At 45.0% G+C, this 16,806-nt stretch overlaps 1 protein-coding gene across 1 annotated transcript in view; it reads right to left on the reverse strand.

Moving 5' to 3' along the window:
- Window positions 1-16,806, reverse strand: part of LOC144819957 (bifunctional heparan sulfate N-deacetylase/N-sulfotransferase 3) — a 532,418-nt gene that overhangs the window by 510,574 nt on the left and 5,038 nt on the right. The gene's annotated exons all lie outside the window — the stretch shown is intronic.

Consider the following 16,806-nt stretch of genomic DNA (forward strand, 5'->3'; position numbering starts at 1 on the left):
TATGCAAAGCAATATTGCTTGCAGGACATGGCCTCTGGCTCTGATCTGAGCTTAGCCCCGGCGCCCCAAGAACCTGCTGCATATCGGGCAGGGCATGGCCTTGTCCATGTCCTGCAACTAACCGTTGTGTGTCAAAACTTGTTGAACATAACCTTTGACCCTACACAGCAGACTCTCAGTATAGAACATGTCCTCTGGCCAGCCCTAAACCGAGCCCCCATACCCCTGAACCTATTGCCTATCATCTACAGCCATTCACAGTATGTGGCCGTGCACTGGTCTTCCTGGCCTCAGTTTCCACCCTTGCACTGCAGACCTCCTATTCTTTTTTTTTTAATCTGTAGATCTCAAAATCTCAAAGGACATTCAAATTGGAATGAGGGGCTGAAACAGATCACTGGAATGGGGGGTCACCATTTGAATCTATAGAAACTAAAATGCTAAATATGGTTTAAAAAAAATAATCTTGGAGGGCAGGGTGATCACCGACATCTTTACTTGGGCGAGACAAGGATCTCCATACCCAAATATACCTAAAATTTATTTTTGTGCCATGTGCGATCCAGGAATTTTTGCAGGTACTTCACATAGCGAAATGCCAGTCACAAGATGGTTCCCAATTTGGATCCCAGGATACTATACATATTACAATACCAAATACAATGTTAAGAGCAGTCTGTGCTTTTCTGTCATTCCTCACATCCTCCCTGGGTTAGGGGATAACCCCTGACCTACCTTATACTTTTCATTTTTATTTTCTGTGAGGTGGGGTCTGTGACTAGTCTCAGATCCCCTGGGTTATTGCATGCAGGCTGAACACAAATCCAATCATCTCTAGCTAATCACATCGCTCGTGTCTACATATCTGTCCAGGATCCACAATTATCAAAAGATCATAAGGGAATAAAATGCTGGAGGATGGTTGGTTGGACGGATGCATAAGAGTGCGTGGAGAAGGGTATGATAGATACAGGGATGTAACGGAAGATGCACAAATTAATTTATGGATGGAATTCAGCGAAGATGCCAACAGTTTCAAAGGGCAAACGAGGACATAGAAGCTGATGGAGCACTCACCAGCTCTCTAGTAACACACAGGAAAATGCCCTGAGCCTAATCTCCTCCTTAAAATGGTCACTACAGTATCAGATGCTTCCTAAAAATGCATTAGGCACACAAGCTGACCATGGACACAGCTTAAACACACAACATAAAGTAAGGATGTATGGATTCCAAAGGAAGACACCAAGCATAAAGCAGTGAGCACTGGAATGAAATGTACCATTTTGGAAAAAAATTACATAAAACATACAGGTGACATGTGATATCCACTCTTTATCACTTGTGCATTGAAAATACACCATAGGCTAATGAAGACATGAATAAGTTTTCAAAAATAGAAAATAATTTACACGACACATTAAGAAAAAGTGAATTTGGTGCGCCAGTGAAGGATTATTTTTCAACCAGCAAAAACCAGCTGGTTTGGAGGGTCATTTAGCATTTGGCAGAGTGGGAGAATCTTCATAAGGTGCAGTTTGCTTGCCCTATCAGACTTGCAGTGCCTCACCTCGTTTAGAGGGGGGAGGGGGACTGTACAGCGGCCACCAGTGGAGACAGTTGACCTGGTGGACTGTGGGCCACTGGGCTGCAAGGTCACAGTGACATTCACCCTGCTATATTTGGGAGAGGATAACTGTCTCTTGAGTTCCTTGCCCAGGATCACCATGTGAGGAAAGGTGTCCTGCACAGGGAAATCAATGACCCGAAAAGGGCAGGGAGAGAACTCCCTGCGCTTCAGACCTTCAGGGTGAGCTTGGTTTAGGAAAACTAAAATGTATTCAGCGTTGAGCCAAAACAATATGGCACTCACTTGACAAACTCTTCTGCTTTCAGAGTAGCTGCTGCACCACCAGTTGCTAGGAAGGCAGAAGCGTATTTCTCAATAGGGTGCGTGATCCCCCACCGGGGCGGTGCAGCCCAGAGCTTCTGCTGACCCCTTGAAGTCTCGTTGAAGTCACAGAGGTTTATTTCCAGACGGCAACAATCTTGTTGGTCCTACTCCTGACACCCATTTGCAACAGACAGTTAAAAACTCATCTGAAATTAATCCAAAGCCATAAGATCTCTACCAATGTCAATAACAATGTTAATTAAAGAAGCATATCTATTATATTTGTTGAATACAGCTTGAAACAATTCCAAAAAGTGTGACAGAAAAAGGACAGATATATTATTATCAGATATACATTTTATACAACATCACTTTGATGGGCGGCTAGATAATGAAATCACTTCACTGCTACCTATTGTGAATAGAAAATCCACAGAAAGCAGCATTTGAATAGTGCACATACATTCAGCATTGGTGAGTCCTGCTAATTTCATTCTTATTCCCCTTCCACTTCTAGGCCTCAAATTCATTTCTCATCCTGTCTTCTATGAATCCTCTGGTGCAACAGTTTCGGTCTGTCATTACCATAGTGAAGAGACACAACTGTATGTACTCAGGGCACAACTATAGACACATAAGGCTCTAATCACAACGTTTCGCCCCGCTCCCGCCACCCAGCTGACCCGCCCACCCGGCTCCTTACTTAAGGGGTCCTGCGGGGACAGCCAGGGAGTGACCACTGCGCCTTTAACTAGGCCGGGTCACCCCCTTGCTTCCTGCCGCTGCCTGCCTCCTGCTTCTCCGCTGCTGAACGCCCCAGCCGCCGCTGGGCCGCCCGGATCTCCCCCTGCCCACCTCGCTGGACCCAGGGACACAGAGCCGCCGCCGGATGCCTAGAGGTTCCCGCCGCTGCCTCCCTGCGGCCCCGCCCACCACCAGCCCATTGGCCGCCCCGCTCCCGCCACCCAGCTGACCCGCCCACCCGGCTCCTTACTTAAGGGGTCCTGCGGGGTCAGACAGGGAGTGACCACTGCGCCTTTAACTAGGCCGGGTCACCCCCTTGCTTCCTGCCGCTGCCGCTGCCTGCCTCCTGCTTCTCCGCTGCGGAACGCCCCAGCCGCCGCTGGGCCGCCCGGATCTCCCCCTGTCCACCTCGCTGGACCCAGGGACACAGAGTCGCCGCCGGACACCCAGAGGTTCCCGCCGCTGCCTCCCTGCGGCCCCGCCCACCACCAGCCCATTGGCCGCCCCGCTCCCGCCACCCAGCTGACCCGCCCACCCGGCTCCTTACTTAAGGGGTCCTGCGGGGTCAGACAGGGAGTGACCACTGCGCCTTTAACTAGGCCGGGTCACCCCCTTGCTTCCTGCCGCTGCCGCTGCCTGCCTCCTGCTTCTCCGCTGTTGAACGCCCCAGCCGCCGCTGGGCTGCCCGGATCTCCCCCTGTCCACCTCGCTGGACCCAGGGACACAGAGCCGCCGCCGGACGCCCAGAGGTTCCTGCCGCTGCCTCCCTGCGGCCCCGCCCACCACCAGCCCATTGGCCGCCCCGCTCCCGCCACCCAGCTGACCCGCCCACCCGGCTCCTTACTTATGACGCCCTCAGAGCGACCGCGCAGCGGACGCGCGCAGCGGGAGCACCGATTGAGCGCCGAAGGTGCGCCAAAGGTAAGCCCGTCTGCGCCAGTCCGCGCCTGGACCGCGCCCAGTGCCAGGACCCCTGGCCCCCACCGACGGAAGCCGACCCGACGGACCTACGACGCCACCGACCTCAACGCACTCAACACCGGCCGAACCCCGGGCTGCTACCGAGCCACACCGAGACGCACCCACGGACCCTTCAGCTGCCACACCTGCAAGTTCACCTGCAACCGGACCCACGCCACACCAGCACCCACCAAGCCGACCTCCAGCAGCACCCACCTGAAGTGCATCCTGCTCAACACCCGATCCGTCCACAGACACGCCGTCGAGCTCTGGAACCTGCTCGACACCACAGACCCAGACGTCGCCTTCCTCACGGAAACCTGGATGAACGCCTCCTCAGCGCCCGACATCGCCATCGCCATTCCAGACGGATACAAGATCATCCGGAGGGACCGCGTCAACCAGACAGGAGGAGGCATCGCCATCATCCACAGGAACACCATCCGCATCACGACCAACGCTGACGACGCTGACGACACCCTCGCACCCGCCGAACACCTGCACTTCCAGATCCACGTCAACCCCAAGACCACCCTCAGAGGCACCCTCATCTACAGACCCCCGGGACCACGCACACAATTCAGCGAGGACATCGCCGACTTCATCGGCCCACACGCCCTCCCCTCCGCCGACTACATCCTCCTCGGGGACCTCAACTTCCACCTGGAGAACAACAACGACCGCAACACCACCACCCTGCTGGACAACCTCGCCAACCTCGGACTCAAGCAACTGGTGACCACCCCCACCCACTACGCCGGACACACTCTCGACCCGATTTTCTCCTCCAGCAAGGACATCGCCTTCAGCCACGCCACGGGGCTCCACTGGACGGACCACAGCTGCGTCCACTTCAGCTTCAGAAGGACCACGCTCCACCATCACCAGCAACAGGCTCCCCGCAGAAGCTGGAACAAGATCACTGCAGACCAGCTCGCCACTTCCCTGAACAAGAACCCTCCCACCAGCACAACGAACCCCAGCCAAGCAGCCACCAACCTCACGAAATGGATCAGCGACTGCGCAGACGACCTCGCCCCGCTGAAGACCCCGCCGAGCAGACCCGGCAGCAAGAAAGCCCCATGGTTTAAAGACGACCTCAAGAGCTCCAAGAAGAACTGCAGAGCACTCGAGAAAACCTGGCGCAGAGACCCAACACCGGACAACATGACTGCCCTCAAGCTCGCCACCCGAAAACACCACCAGCTGATCCACGTCACCAAGAAAACCGCTTTCAAGGAACGACTGGACAACAACGCACACAACAGCAAGGAACTCTTCAACATCGTGAAAGAGCTCTCCAACCCCAACACCGGAAACAACGACATCACCCCTTCGCAAGACCTCTGCAACTCCCTCGCCTCCTACTTCCACAACAAGATCGCAGATATACACAACAGCTTCAGCACTCAACCGACGCACGCCACGACCGAACCACCGCCCCCCACCACCACCCTCCGCGCCTGGACCCCGATCAGCACTGAAGACACCATCCGCACGATGAACTCCATCCACTCCGGATCTCCGACAGACCCCTGCCCTCACCACGTCTTCAACAAGGCCGACGCTGTCATCGCACCCCACCTGCGGGACATCATCAACACCTCCTTCGACACCGCCACCTTCCCGGAGAGCTGGAAGCACGCCGAACTCAGCGCTCTACTCAAGAAACCATCAGCAGACCCAACCGACCTCAAGAACTACCGCCCCATCTCGCTGCTCCCGTTTCCAGCCAAAGTCATCGAGAAGACCGTCAACAAGCAACTGGCCGCCTTCCTCGAGATGAACGGATCCCTCGACCTCGCGCAGTCTGGCTTCCGGTCCAACCACAGCACCGAGACCGCCCTGATCGCAGCCACCGATGACATCCGAGCCCTGCTCGACAACGGAGAAACAGCGGCCCTCATCCTCCTGGACCTCTCCGCGGCCTTCGACACTGTCAGCCACCGTACCCTAGTACAGCGCCTCAGTAACGTCGGAATCCAGGAGAAGGCACTGGAGTGGATCACCTCCTTCCTCGCCGGAAGGACACAGAGAGTCCGCCTCCCCCCGTTCAGATCAGAAGCCACCGAAGTCATCTGCAGCGTTCCTCAAGGCTCCTCGCTCAGCCCAACACTCTTCAACGTCTACATGAGCCCCCTCGCAGCCATCGCACGCCAAGACAACCTGAACATCATCTCCTACGCCGACGACACCCAGATGATCCTCTCCCTCACTAACGACCCCGCCACCGCCAGAGCCAACCTGCACGAAGGGATGACAGACGTAGCCAAATGGATGTCGAAAAGCCGCCTGAAACTGAACTCGGACAAGACGGAAGTCCTCATCCTGGGATCCTCACCCTCCACCTGGGACGACTCCTGGTGGCCCCCCGCCCTGGGCAACGCACCCAAACCAACAGACCACGCACGCAACCTGGGCTTCATCCTGGACTCCTCCCTCTCCATGACCAGACAAGTCAACGCCGTCTCCTCGTCATGCTTCAACATCCTGCGCATGCTACGAAAGATCTTCCGATGGATCCCCACCGAGACCAGGAAGACGGTCACCCAGGCCCTCGTCACCAGCCGTCTGGACTACGGCAACTCCCTCTACGCTGGAACCACCGCCAAACTCCAGAAAAGACTCCAGCGGATCCAGAACACCTCAGCACGACTCATCCTGGACATCCCCCGCCGCAGCCACATCTCCGGACACCTGAGAGACCTGCACTGGCTCCCGGTCAACAAGAGAATCACCTTCCGGCTCCTCACCCACGCACACAAAGCCCTACACAACCAAGGACCAGGATACCTCAACAGCCGCCTCAACTTCTACGCTCCCAATCGCCAGCTTCGATCGACCAGCCACGCCCTCGTCACCGTCCCCCGCATCCGAAGAGCCACCACAGGAGGAAGGTCCTTCTCCTACCTGGCTGCCAAGACTTGGAACTCCCTTCCGACCCACCTCCGCCTGACCCAGGACCACCTCGCCTTCAGGAAGCAGCTCAAGACCTGGCTGTTCGAGCAGTAGCGGACCCCCACCCCAGCGCCTTGAGACCCTCCGGGTGAGTAGTGCGCTATATAAATGCTATGATTGATTGATTGATTGATTGATTGCCTATGGGTAGGGGTCACTTATTCTTGTAATTCTCCTAGTTTGCTCCTCAGATTCTGTAGTAAACGCAAGTCAGACTTACATCCAAAACTTTGTGAAGTGGCCTCACTGTGTTTTTAGCACATGTCTGACAATGTGCAGCCAAACAGTTTCACATCACTGAAAGTGACATCATTCATCCTTTGCCCCCAATAATATCAGAGAAAGTGGCATTTCATGATCACTGACAAAAGTGTCACCAATGTCACCACAAGACATGATGCCATGCAGCCTGCAACCTTTAAGACATCACAAAAAGTGACAACATGGAAGTGAAATGAAACTCGAAAACATAGCTAACCTCTAGCACATTCAAATAATCCTTGACCAAATTTAAATACACATGAAATCGATCCCATCCATATTGTGCCAGGATCAGACAGTGTCCTCAGATAAAACATCATGAAAAAATGGATCTTTATAATGTGACAGCGAAGTTGGTACATAGTGTTCTACAACGGTTATGCTGCCAGTTAAATTGAAAGTATCACTTAATGTCAAATTACTAGTCCCAGTCACTAGCTAAATTACTTGTGTATATAAGTGGGCTATGTCACTTGTAGAAATTGAGAGATCCATATATTATACCCACTTCCCGGGCTATAATTGTTTTTAACTCTATCTTTCTGAATTATAGGCCAGAGCTGCAGGCAAGAAATTATATTAAGGAAGAGGCTTTAAAAACTGTTATAGCCAGAGGCATAAGGAATATAGTGCTACTATAGAATTCTACTCACTGAGCGTATAATAATGTAAACTAAACAAGGACAAACAGAAAGACAAATTCTGGAATACTAGAATAGAAGGTCTCTACTAGCCATTATTGGACCTGAGTCACTCTATTGTCTTCGATGGACCTCTCCACATTCCATTGTTGTAGTAAAGCCTTGTAGCCCGCTGCAAAGGCCCTGAACAGGAGCCATAACGAGGGACAGAGCCTTTGACAACCAGTAGAGCCTGAGGCAGAAGGGCTGTAAGGCTATTAGTACATTCCACCCTCTGAAAGTAGAATGTACTAAATTAAAAAGTGAGTAACAGGAAGACAAACATTGGAATGATGGAGCTACTGGCTTATACTGCCGTTATAAGCCCGGTTCTACTCCGTCTTCAACAGAGCTCTCATCATTACAGTGTCCTAATATAACCGTATAGCGCCTAATCCAAGGGCTATACCAGTTCATAAAGACCCTGAACCTGGCTCAGGCCTATAATGAGGGAGCAGGCCTTTAATAACCGGCATAGCCCAAGGCAGAAGGGATAAAAGGCTATTAGAATATTTCCCCCACTGAGAGTAGAATGTTCTAAATTAAAAAGGGAGAAAGATAAAGACAAGCATTGGAATGTTGGAGCAGAAGGCTTATAGGAACCAATATAAGGGTAGCTACGCACTCTACAAATGTTAATTAATAATAATAAGCCCAGAGCTACCTCATTGTCTTCAAAAGAGGTCTCACTATTCCAATGTTCTAATGAAAGTTAATACTATTGTGAAGAATGTCAAACTCTCCTTCCAGCAACCTTCCATGCAGTGATTCCCTGAGTTCTTAAAGCATGTTTCCCAGGGATCAAGTCCTTAGAGATTGTCACACTCTATAGAATCCAGATAAAAAAGAAAGTGGTTCAAGCACCGATCCCCTCACACCTGAACTAATGTAACCTGATCTATGCAAGAATATTTGATGGCTTACCCATCCGATCACAAACAATGCAAGCTAGTGCTAATCACTAGGGGATGGGAGAGAAGGACAGCTGCAATTTTACTACAAACATAACTGTCTTCCAGTGACTGCATATAAAACTTAGACACAGTAACAAAGTTGTCACTATTATTTAACGCTGTCCAGAAAAAAGTAATATGTCGAAGAATGACTTCTATGCTGCTGCTAAGCTCAAGGCGAATTTCAGGGGAACTTTCTACCTTTCAAGACTTTTACAACTCCTCCAGAGGGTGATTTTGACAGATGGATTTTGAGCAAATGTGCATTTTCAACTCACGGCCAGTGAATAAGGCAGGCAGAGCCTCAAGATGATCTGAAGATCTTACTGTTCAAGAATAGCGTCTGTATCAAAATTAATGTGTGGGATCTATTTGTTTAAAGACCAGTACTACTCTTCTAGTGGATTTTGATGCAAACACATCTGCTAAAACAAGTTCTAGGAGTAAATCCCAAATGTGTCATCCTTCATTCATGCCTAGAGACTCACTGCCACCCGGTGTGAGCTTTAAGGTCATTCGGAGACAATCCAGCACAATTCTTCTCAGTGGAGCCAAAGGCCTACAAAAAGGCGTACCTTTAATTACCAGCTCATTGCCGTCGACTATAAGGAAAGTGGAAGACCAGTCAATCCAAACCATAGCATCAGGCTCAGCGATGCTTCCTTGTAACTATGTACTAAATTCCATTGACAAATGGAGCATAATGCACAGTGGCTGTCACTGGATTTTGAAACCTAGATCAGGACTCAGTAGTACTTCAGGGCCTTGCGTGATCTTCTCAGTTGTCACACTGCTGAAACACACTCTGCAGGTACTCCTCAACCTTCATCCTCTTGCTTTGGGCCTTCGTAAGCCAGTAAAACTGATGATACTCGCTAAGCCCATGCACACCACGCTCAGAACTCTTACGACAGAATACTGCCGGGACGGTACCGACCTGCTTCCAAGGTGTGGGTTTCTCTTGAAGAGCTGTTGCGGGCAGCCCGCCAGCCCTTTCTGCAACTGTTTAGGGTGTCTGGGCTAAAAGGCAGTGAGAGAGTCCAGGCAGAGCGCTTAGTCCAAAAGGCACAGCGTACAACTCCGCTGTCACAGTTTATACAGTTGCATGGGGAGGAAACTTGAGGGATGGTCCCTGATCTGCAGCCACATGACGCCATAGTGCCTACATCCACTCAAAACACTAAACTCTTTTCACTGTCTCTACTTGCTGCAGCTATGGAACATATCTACATTGAAAGGCAGTGTCATTTGAGGTGTTGGCTTTGAATACCGACATGAGAGGAAATACTCCCCTGCATCCCAGGCGTTGCAAAGTGGATTAAGCTGCAGTTATAACCCCTGATAACCTCAAATTGACCATCATTGCCACTCTGGATGCTGTCTGCAAGCAGTACATAAGCACTACATGCAACACATGGCCTAAGATACTTCTAAAGGAACTTCGACAAAAATGTAAAAAGAAAAAACACTAATGGTAAATATCAAATTCACTCTATTTGAGAGGAAACGCTCATAATGCAAATTAAAATGGGTCGCCCCTTATTTTAAATATTTTTAGGTTCTGCTTAAATTCCCTGTGAAAAACTTTTCTTTTTTTGTTTTACTTTTCTGGTAACCAGTTTTCTTACTTAAGACTGTCCTTCATGTTGCGAATCACATAGTATGAAAGGTATGAAATGCAGTCTGCAGATCCGCTGGCTCAAAACGGATTTAAAATAAGCGATTACAGATCCCTGTTGGTGGAAAATGAAGGAAATTGTAGCCTTTACGTTGCACCTTTTCTATTATAATAGATCTGACAATAACCATCTTGTCCACCTCAGGTGTCATTTCCACATAAAGGCCGTAGGCTTCTAAACCTGGCAGCATTTAACATAGCAACAGCATGGAAAACACTTTTATGCTTAGTATAAGCAGCTCTTAATTTGAGACAGTGGTTTCGAGTGCTCAGCACCGGTACTTAATTGTCAACACCTGAACTTGTGACAGCCTGCCACAAGGTAGTGCTGTCTGGTTAATTTAGGGGGCGATTAGGATGGCGGAAGGACCGCCACTGCAGGACGGTTGGTGGCAACCGCCGACCCTGCAGTGACGGTCCTTCCGTATTAACTGTTTTTCCCTTTTTATAAAATAAAAAATGTATTTAATTGAATAAAATATGCATTTCTAATGATACGAATTTGTGGGTGTTTACATATTGGTTTGTGTTATTTTGATAAGTCCACTATTTTATAGTTTTTCCTATATGTTTTTCTCACATAGGTCCTTCCGCCATCATACAGCGATTTTCCCACCACCGATGGTCGTGGGAACCACGGCAGGCGCAAAGACCGTCCACCATGGACCCACCAAAAGCAGTTGTTCCGATTGCCTGGCAGATGGTGCTGGAGCATCAAATGGTGGCGGTGCCTAGCAGGCACCGTCCACCAAACTATGATGCTGTTTCTGAAAGGCCTTTCCATGGCAGCGATGCGCCATTGAAAGGCTTGAGGGAATTTGTAGCGGGGACCCGTTTGGGGCCCCCCTAGTGTAGGGGGTGTTGAGGGTGCACTTGGGAAGGGTACCCATGGTACCCCCTACATTTCACAGCACTACATGGCAGGCACTGTGTGGTGCCTGCCACATAGTGCTGTGAAATGCACATCATGCCATTTGCACTTCGCTGTGGGTGCTGCTTTCAGCAGCACCCACCACAATGTTAAACATAAGAATGCGTTCGCCATGGTGGTGCACGCACCCTGACTTGTGGTGCGGGACCGCCGCATGTATAGCGAACGGTCCCGGTCTACACAGGGATGACGGACGGACTTCAGTCTGTCCGCCATCCTAATGAGCCCCTAAGAGATGACCACAACAACAGCTAATTATTAATTCAATTCACATTAAAAATGACTATTACCTGCCACCCAAGCCATTCTTATAGCTCTGTGGGCTTGAAATAGACTGACTTGCCACACTTGTAGAAATGTAATGGTTAGTAGTTGTGTTTTTACTATCATTGGTAGCATTGCAGGGTCAGTGTGTTGTGCAAACTGCAGTGGCCTCCTGGCGAGAGCCCTGGCAATTACTTTTTCACAAATTAAGCACTGAGTATAAGGAAATGTCTGAACATCCTATTTAATGGCATCACTGTTTTTTTAAAAAAAGTTCCGCCATATTGAGAGGATAAACATAAAACAGAGTGTGTTGACTTCAGAATGCAGAATATGTGCCAGGCAGAGCAGTGCGAGTGAACTGCTATTTCATGAAAAATGAGGTCAGCTATCAGTGAACAAGGGCCGGAACTTCTTACAAAGCTACTTGCATAAAACATCCTTAAGGAAAGAACCCCGCTTTTCAAATGTGTGCGCGTGTGTGTTCCTTCTGATTCTTTCAGTCACAGCACCATGGGGAGTGCCATTTTCTCAACTCTAATGTGACAGTATTTCTGCACAAGTCTGCTTTTCGATAACACTTTTTTTTAGCTTCTAGAAATTATTCTTTCCTCATTCATTCAATTTAACATTCTGCAGCAAAGGAATTCCTTTGGTATTAGTGCTAATGGAGATGCATTGCATCTGACAGGGCCATCAGCGTGGTTAATAAAATGCATTAAGCGTAAATAGATTAGGCATCTGAAAGTCGCCTCCTTTCAGATCCAGCGGTTTCGCGAAACGACCACATTTAAATAATTGTGATTTCTGAATCTTTGAGGGTATGGATTTTGAGCTTATTTTGGAATCATTAAAAGTGACCTCATTTGACATACTTCCAGTATTTTTTATCTAAATTGTATTTCTTTTCACTCTTTCCCTTACAGCAACTAAATACACTGCAGTATTTTTATCATCAGTCTATATTTCACTATACTAAATCACCAACAATCGTTTAAGGGTTCCGGAGTAGTGTGCTACCCGCCGAAAAAGTTCTTTGTCGCCTCGTCAGGAGGGTGCACAGACATAATATCGAGTTGGGAATATCGAAGATCCATAATATCGAGTTGGAAATATCGAAGTGACAGAATATCGACTGCAAGAATATCGTGGACCAGAATATCGACATTAAGGTAAAAAATATTGTTTTTGGTAATATTGAAGTCAGTAATAATATTTTTAGAAATATTGTTGTTAATAATATCGATGTTTATATTAGTGTTATGTATTTTAGTATGTAGTTTAAATGTATGTGTTCTATATTTTTGTTTAAGTATTGTATTTTTTTTAAATATATGGCCGGGTCTTGTGGCTCAGTGGACTAAAGCAGCTACTGCAGGGGCCTGTGTTCGACCTCATGGTCACAGGTTCAAATCCCAGCAGGTCCACTCAGCCTTTCATCCATTTGAGGTTGATAAAATGAGTACCATTGAGTTGGGTAACAAAATACATCTGTTATTCAGCGCCAGGACACCTTCAGGTGATCGTGCGCTTTACAAATACACCTGTTATGTTATATTACATTTTTAGAAGTTATTAATCTTTTTTTAAAGTACATTTAGCGTTTTAGTTCCGTAGCAGGTTGTGGGTTTATAGGGGAATAGGGTGGAAAGTAATTTAATTAAAATACATTTAATAATACTTTTTAGAAGTTATTAATTATTTTTAATTACAGTTTGCATTTTTATTCTGTAGTGGGTTGTGGGTTTATAGGGGAATAGGATGGGAAGTAATTTATTATAATTAATTAATTAATATTTTTATTAATTCATATTTATATATTTAAAATGTTATATTAATTGTCGTAATTAATTGATTATCAATGAGTAATTAATTGGTTGTTAATTATTATTAATTATTTGGTAAATATCTTAATAGTGTTATTTTTTTGGAGTGGGTTGTGGGTTTATAGGGGAATAAGGAGGGAAGTAATTTAATTATAGTTAATTAATTAATCATTTTTATTAATTCATAATTAAGTATTTATGATTTTATATTGTTAATTGGGGTAAATATTTTATTATTAATTAGTTATTAATTTGTTGTTAATTATTAATAATTAATTAGTAAACATTTAAATTGTATTATTTTTTATAGGAGCGGGTTGTGGGTTAATGGGGAGTAGGGTGGGAAGTAATTTATTAATAAATAATGTATTTATATGACTAATTATTTATTATTTATGTATTTAAAATGTTATACTGTAAATTGTGGTAAATAATATATTGTTAATTATGTGTTATTGGTTATTCATATTTATTAATTAATTATGTTATTAGTTTCATTTTGTTAAGAGCGGGTTGTCGGTTGATAGGGGAGTAGGCTGGGAAGTAATTTAATTTCAATATATAAAAAAACGTTATTATAAAATGCATTTTTAGTTGTTTTATACTGTTAATTGTGTGAATTAAATTATTATTGATTGTTTTTAAATTGCTTGTACATTTTTATTAATTAAATAATTAATTATTAATTAACTATGTTAATAGTGTTAAGTTTTGCAACATTGGTGGTGTCATTTATAGGGGAATATGGTGGGAGGCAATTTTTTTTTAATTAATTAATTTTTTGTTAATTAATTTTAATTATTTCGCTTGAGTGGGAATAGGAAATTATTCCCCTATGCAACCCTACACTTTCCTTACTGTTGCACTAACTGGAGTAGGGATAGTAAATTATTCCTCTCCGATATCCAACACTTTCCTTACTGTTGCATTTGCTGGAGTGGGAATACTAATTTTTACCCCTACACTATCCAACACTTTTCCTACTGTTGCACGCGGAATGGGAATAGTAATTGTTACCCCTCCGCTATCCAACATTTTCTCTACTATTGCATTCCCTGGAGTAGGAATAGTAAATTATTTCCCTCCGCTATCCAACAACCTTCCATACTGTTCTACCTGCTGGTGTGGGAATAGTAAATTATTCCCCTCTGCTATCCAACACTTTCCCTACTGTTGTACTTGCTGGAGTGGGAATAGTAAATTATTCCCATTCGCTATCCAATACTTTCCCTATTGTTGCTATCTCTGGAGTGGGAATAGTAAATCATTCCCCTACGATATCCAACACTTTCCCAACTGTAGCACTTACTGGAGTGGGAATAGTAATTTTATCCCTTCCGCTATCCAACACTTTCCCTACTGTTGCACTCTCTGGAGTGGGAATAGTCATATTTACCCCTCGGCTATCCAACACTTTCTCTACTAAAGCACTCTCTGGAGTGGGAATAGTAAATTATTCCCTTCTGCTATCCACAACTTTCCCTACTGTTGCACTCGCTGGAGTGGGAATAGTAATTTTTACATCTCCGCAATCCAACATTTTCCCTACTGTTGCACTCCTTGGAGTGGGAATAGTATATTATTCCCCTCCGCTATCCAACACTTTCCCTACTGTTGCACTCCCTGGATTGGGAATAGTTATTTTATCCCCTTCACTATCCAATATTTTCCCTACTGTTGCTGTTAATGTAGTGTAAAATGTAATTGTAAAAGAATACAAATATTTTAATATTTTATTTTATTATATATATATTTCATTTTAATGTTTATATATATATATATTTATAATTTTTATTATATTTTAGACATTTTATAATTTATTATAATAATTATTTATTAATATTCATAAGTGAATTTATATATTATATTTTATATATATGTATGTTTCATTTTTTTAACGTTATATTTATTATTTCTAATTTTTTTATCATAATTCTAAATATATTTTTTTAAATTATATGTATTATTGACTTTATTTTATATGATTTTTTTAACATTTCTAAAAAACGATATTTTTAACAGCGATATTTTTTACAGCAATCTATTTTTTCCAAATTTTTGTACTCATCATGATGTTGATAGGATGTCGATATTCTTTACATCGATATTTAGGTTCCGATATTTTGAGACCTCGATATTGTAGTCGTCGATATTCTGTCAGTGAGTCATCAGGAGTAGTAAGTGCTATATATAAGTTACAATACAATACAATCAGTTCAACCAACCATATCCAAACTCAATCTAATACATTTACATATACACTCCAAGGCAGAAATAAAACCATACAGAAATCTGTGTCCCATGAAGTTGAGATTGCCATCTCTCTGCCCGTACTGAAAACATGTGTACGGATTTTTGACTCATTTGTATCTGATCTGCATCTAACTAGCAAATTTTACATTTAATTTTGTATAAGAATTACCCATCACATCGAGTAAACGAAAAGCACTAGTGTTCTTCAGGGTGTTCATTCAAAAAATTCAACTTCTATGGTATCCGCTCTTAGGTCAAGCATAGAAGCAAAATAAGAGGTTAAGAGGGTAATTTTCGCATCTGGCTTATGATCAGGACCACTGGGTTTCTACAATTTTGAGCTTGCGTCATTTTTTAAATTAATATGAATTTGTTGCATCGAAATTCACTGAAAAAAAACAAAGGTTAAAGGGACATTATAGTTGGGAATTAGCATTTAAAAATCCATAGAAATTCACTGCAAAACAATGGTTACACTGACGTTATAGTTGGGAAATAGAATTTAAAAATCCTTAGAAATCCACTGAAAAAAACAAAGGTTACAGAAAAATTATAGTTAGGCTCAAATGTCACTTGTCAAAACCAGTGAAATTCAGCCGGTATAGTTAGTGAACTAACTAAAACTTGCGCTACCGCAATGCACTGCTTATGACCTCACATATTACATCACTCATGAGATGGTCAGTGACATCACTGATGACATCTCAAATGACTGATATATATATATATAAATATATATATATTAAGTACTGGCAGTCTCCAGTAGGTAGTTATAGTTGGGACCATGTTTCCATAGAAAAAGTGTTTTTTGACTTGCCTATATCTTTGGCGTTGTTTGACGAATCTTCACAAAATTTCCCAATAAAAGTGTCATAGTAAGTCTTGTTGTGCATGGAAGGTTTCAGGGTGATCCGTCAGCCAGGGGACAAGAAAAAGGAGGGTGAAAAAAGTGTGTTTCCCATGATAATTCCCTTAGTAGCTTTTAAGACAAATACAGCCCAAACTGCAAGACATAATTACACCGAGTTTGGCAGAAGGGTAGATTTAATTATGCAGATCACGCTTTCACTTACTTGGTGTAAACCGATTCAGTAGTTGTTGAGAAATTTAAGGAAATCCAAAATTGTATACCTGCGATCATGGTTACTTCGTGAATAATAACGAGCTTGTGCAGAGAACTGCAGAGCTCTGATTGTCTGCCAACACTTCAACCAGGAAGTGTTGGCAGCCATCTTGCAACTCAGCTTCAGGGCCAAAGTAAAACTTTTTAAACTGGGAGGGGGCCATTCAGCACCCCTCCAATGCCATATACGGTCCCGGGGACCACCACCTCCCTGGGGCCTACCCATGAACTGCAAAGAAGGGGGGTGCACAACCCCCCTCTCCTGGAGCCATATATGGCCC

This window comes from Lissotriton helveticus, chromosome 2_1 (genome assembly GCF_964261635.1).
Source record: "Lissotriton helveticus chromosome 2_1, aLisHel1.1, whole genome shotgun sequence".
Classification (NCBI taxonomy): Eukaryota; Metazoa; Chordata; class Amphibia; order Caudata; family Salamandridae; genus Lissotriton; species Lissotriton helveticus.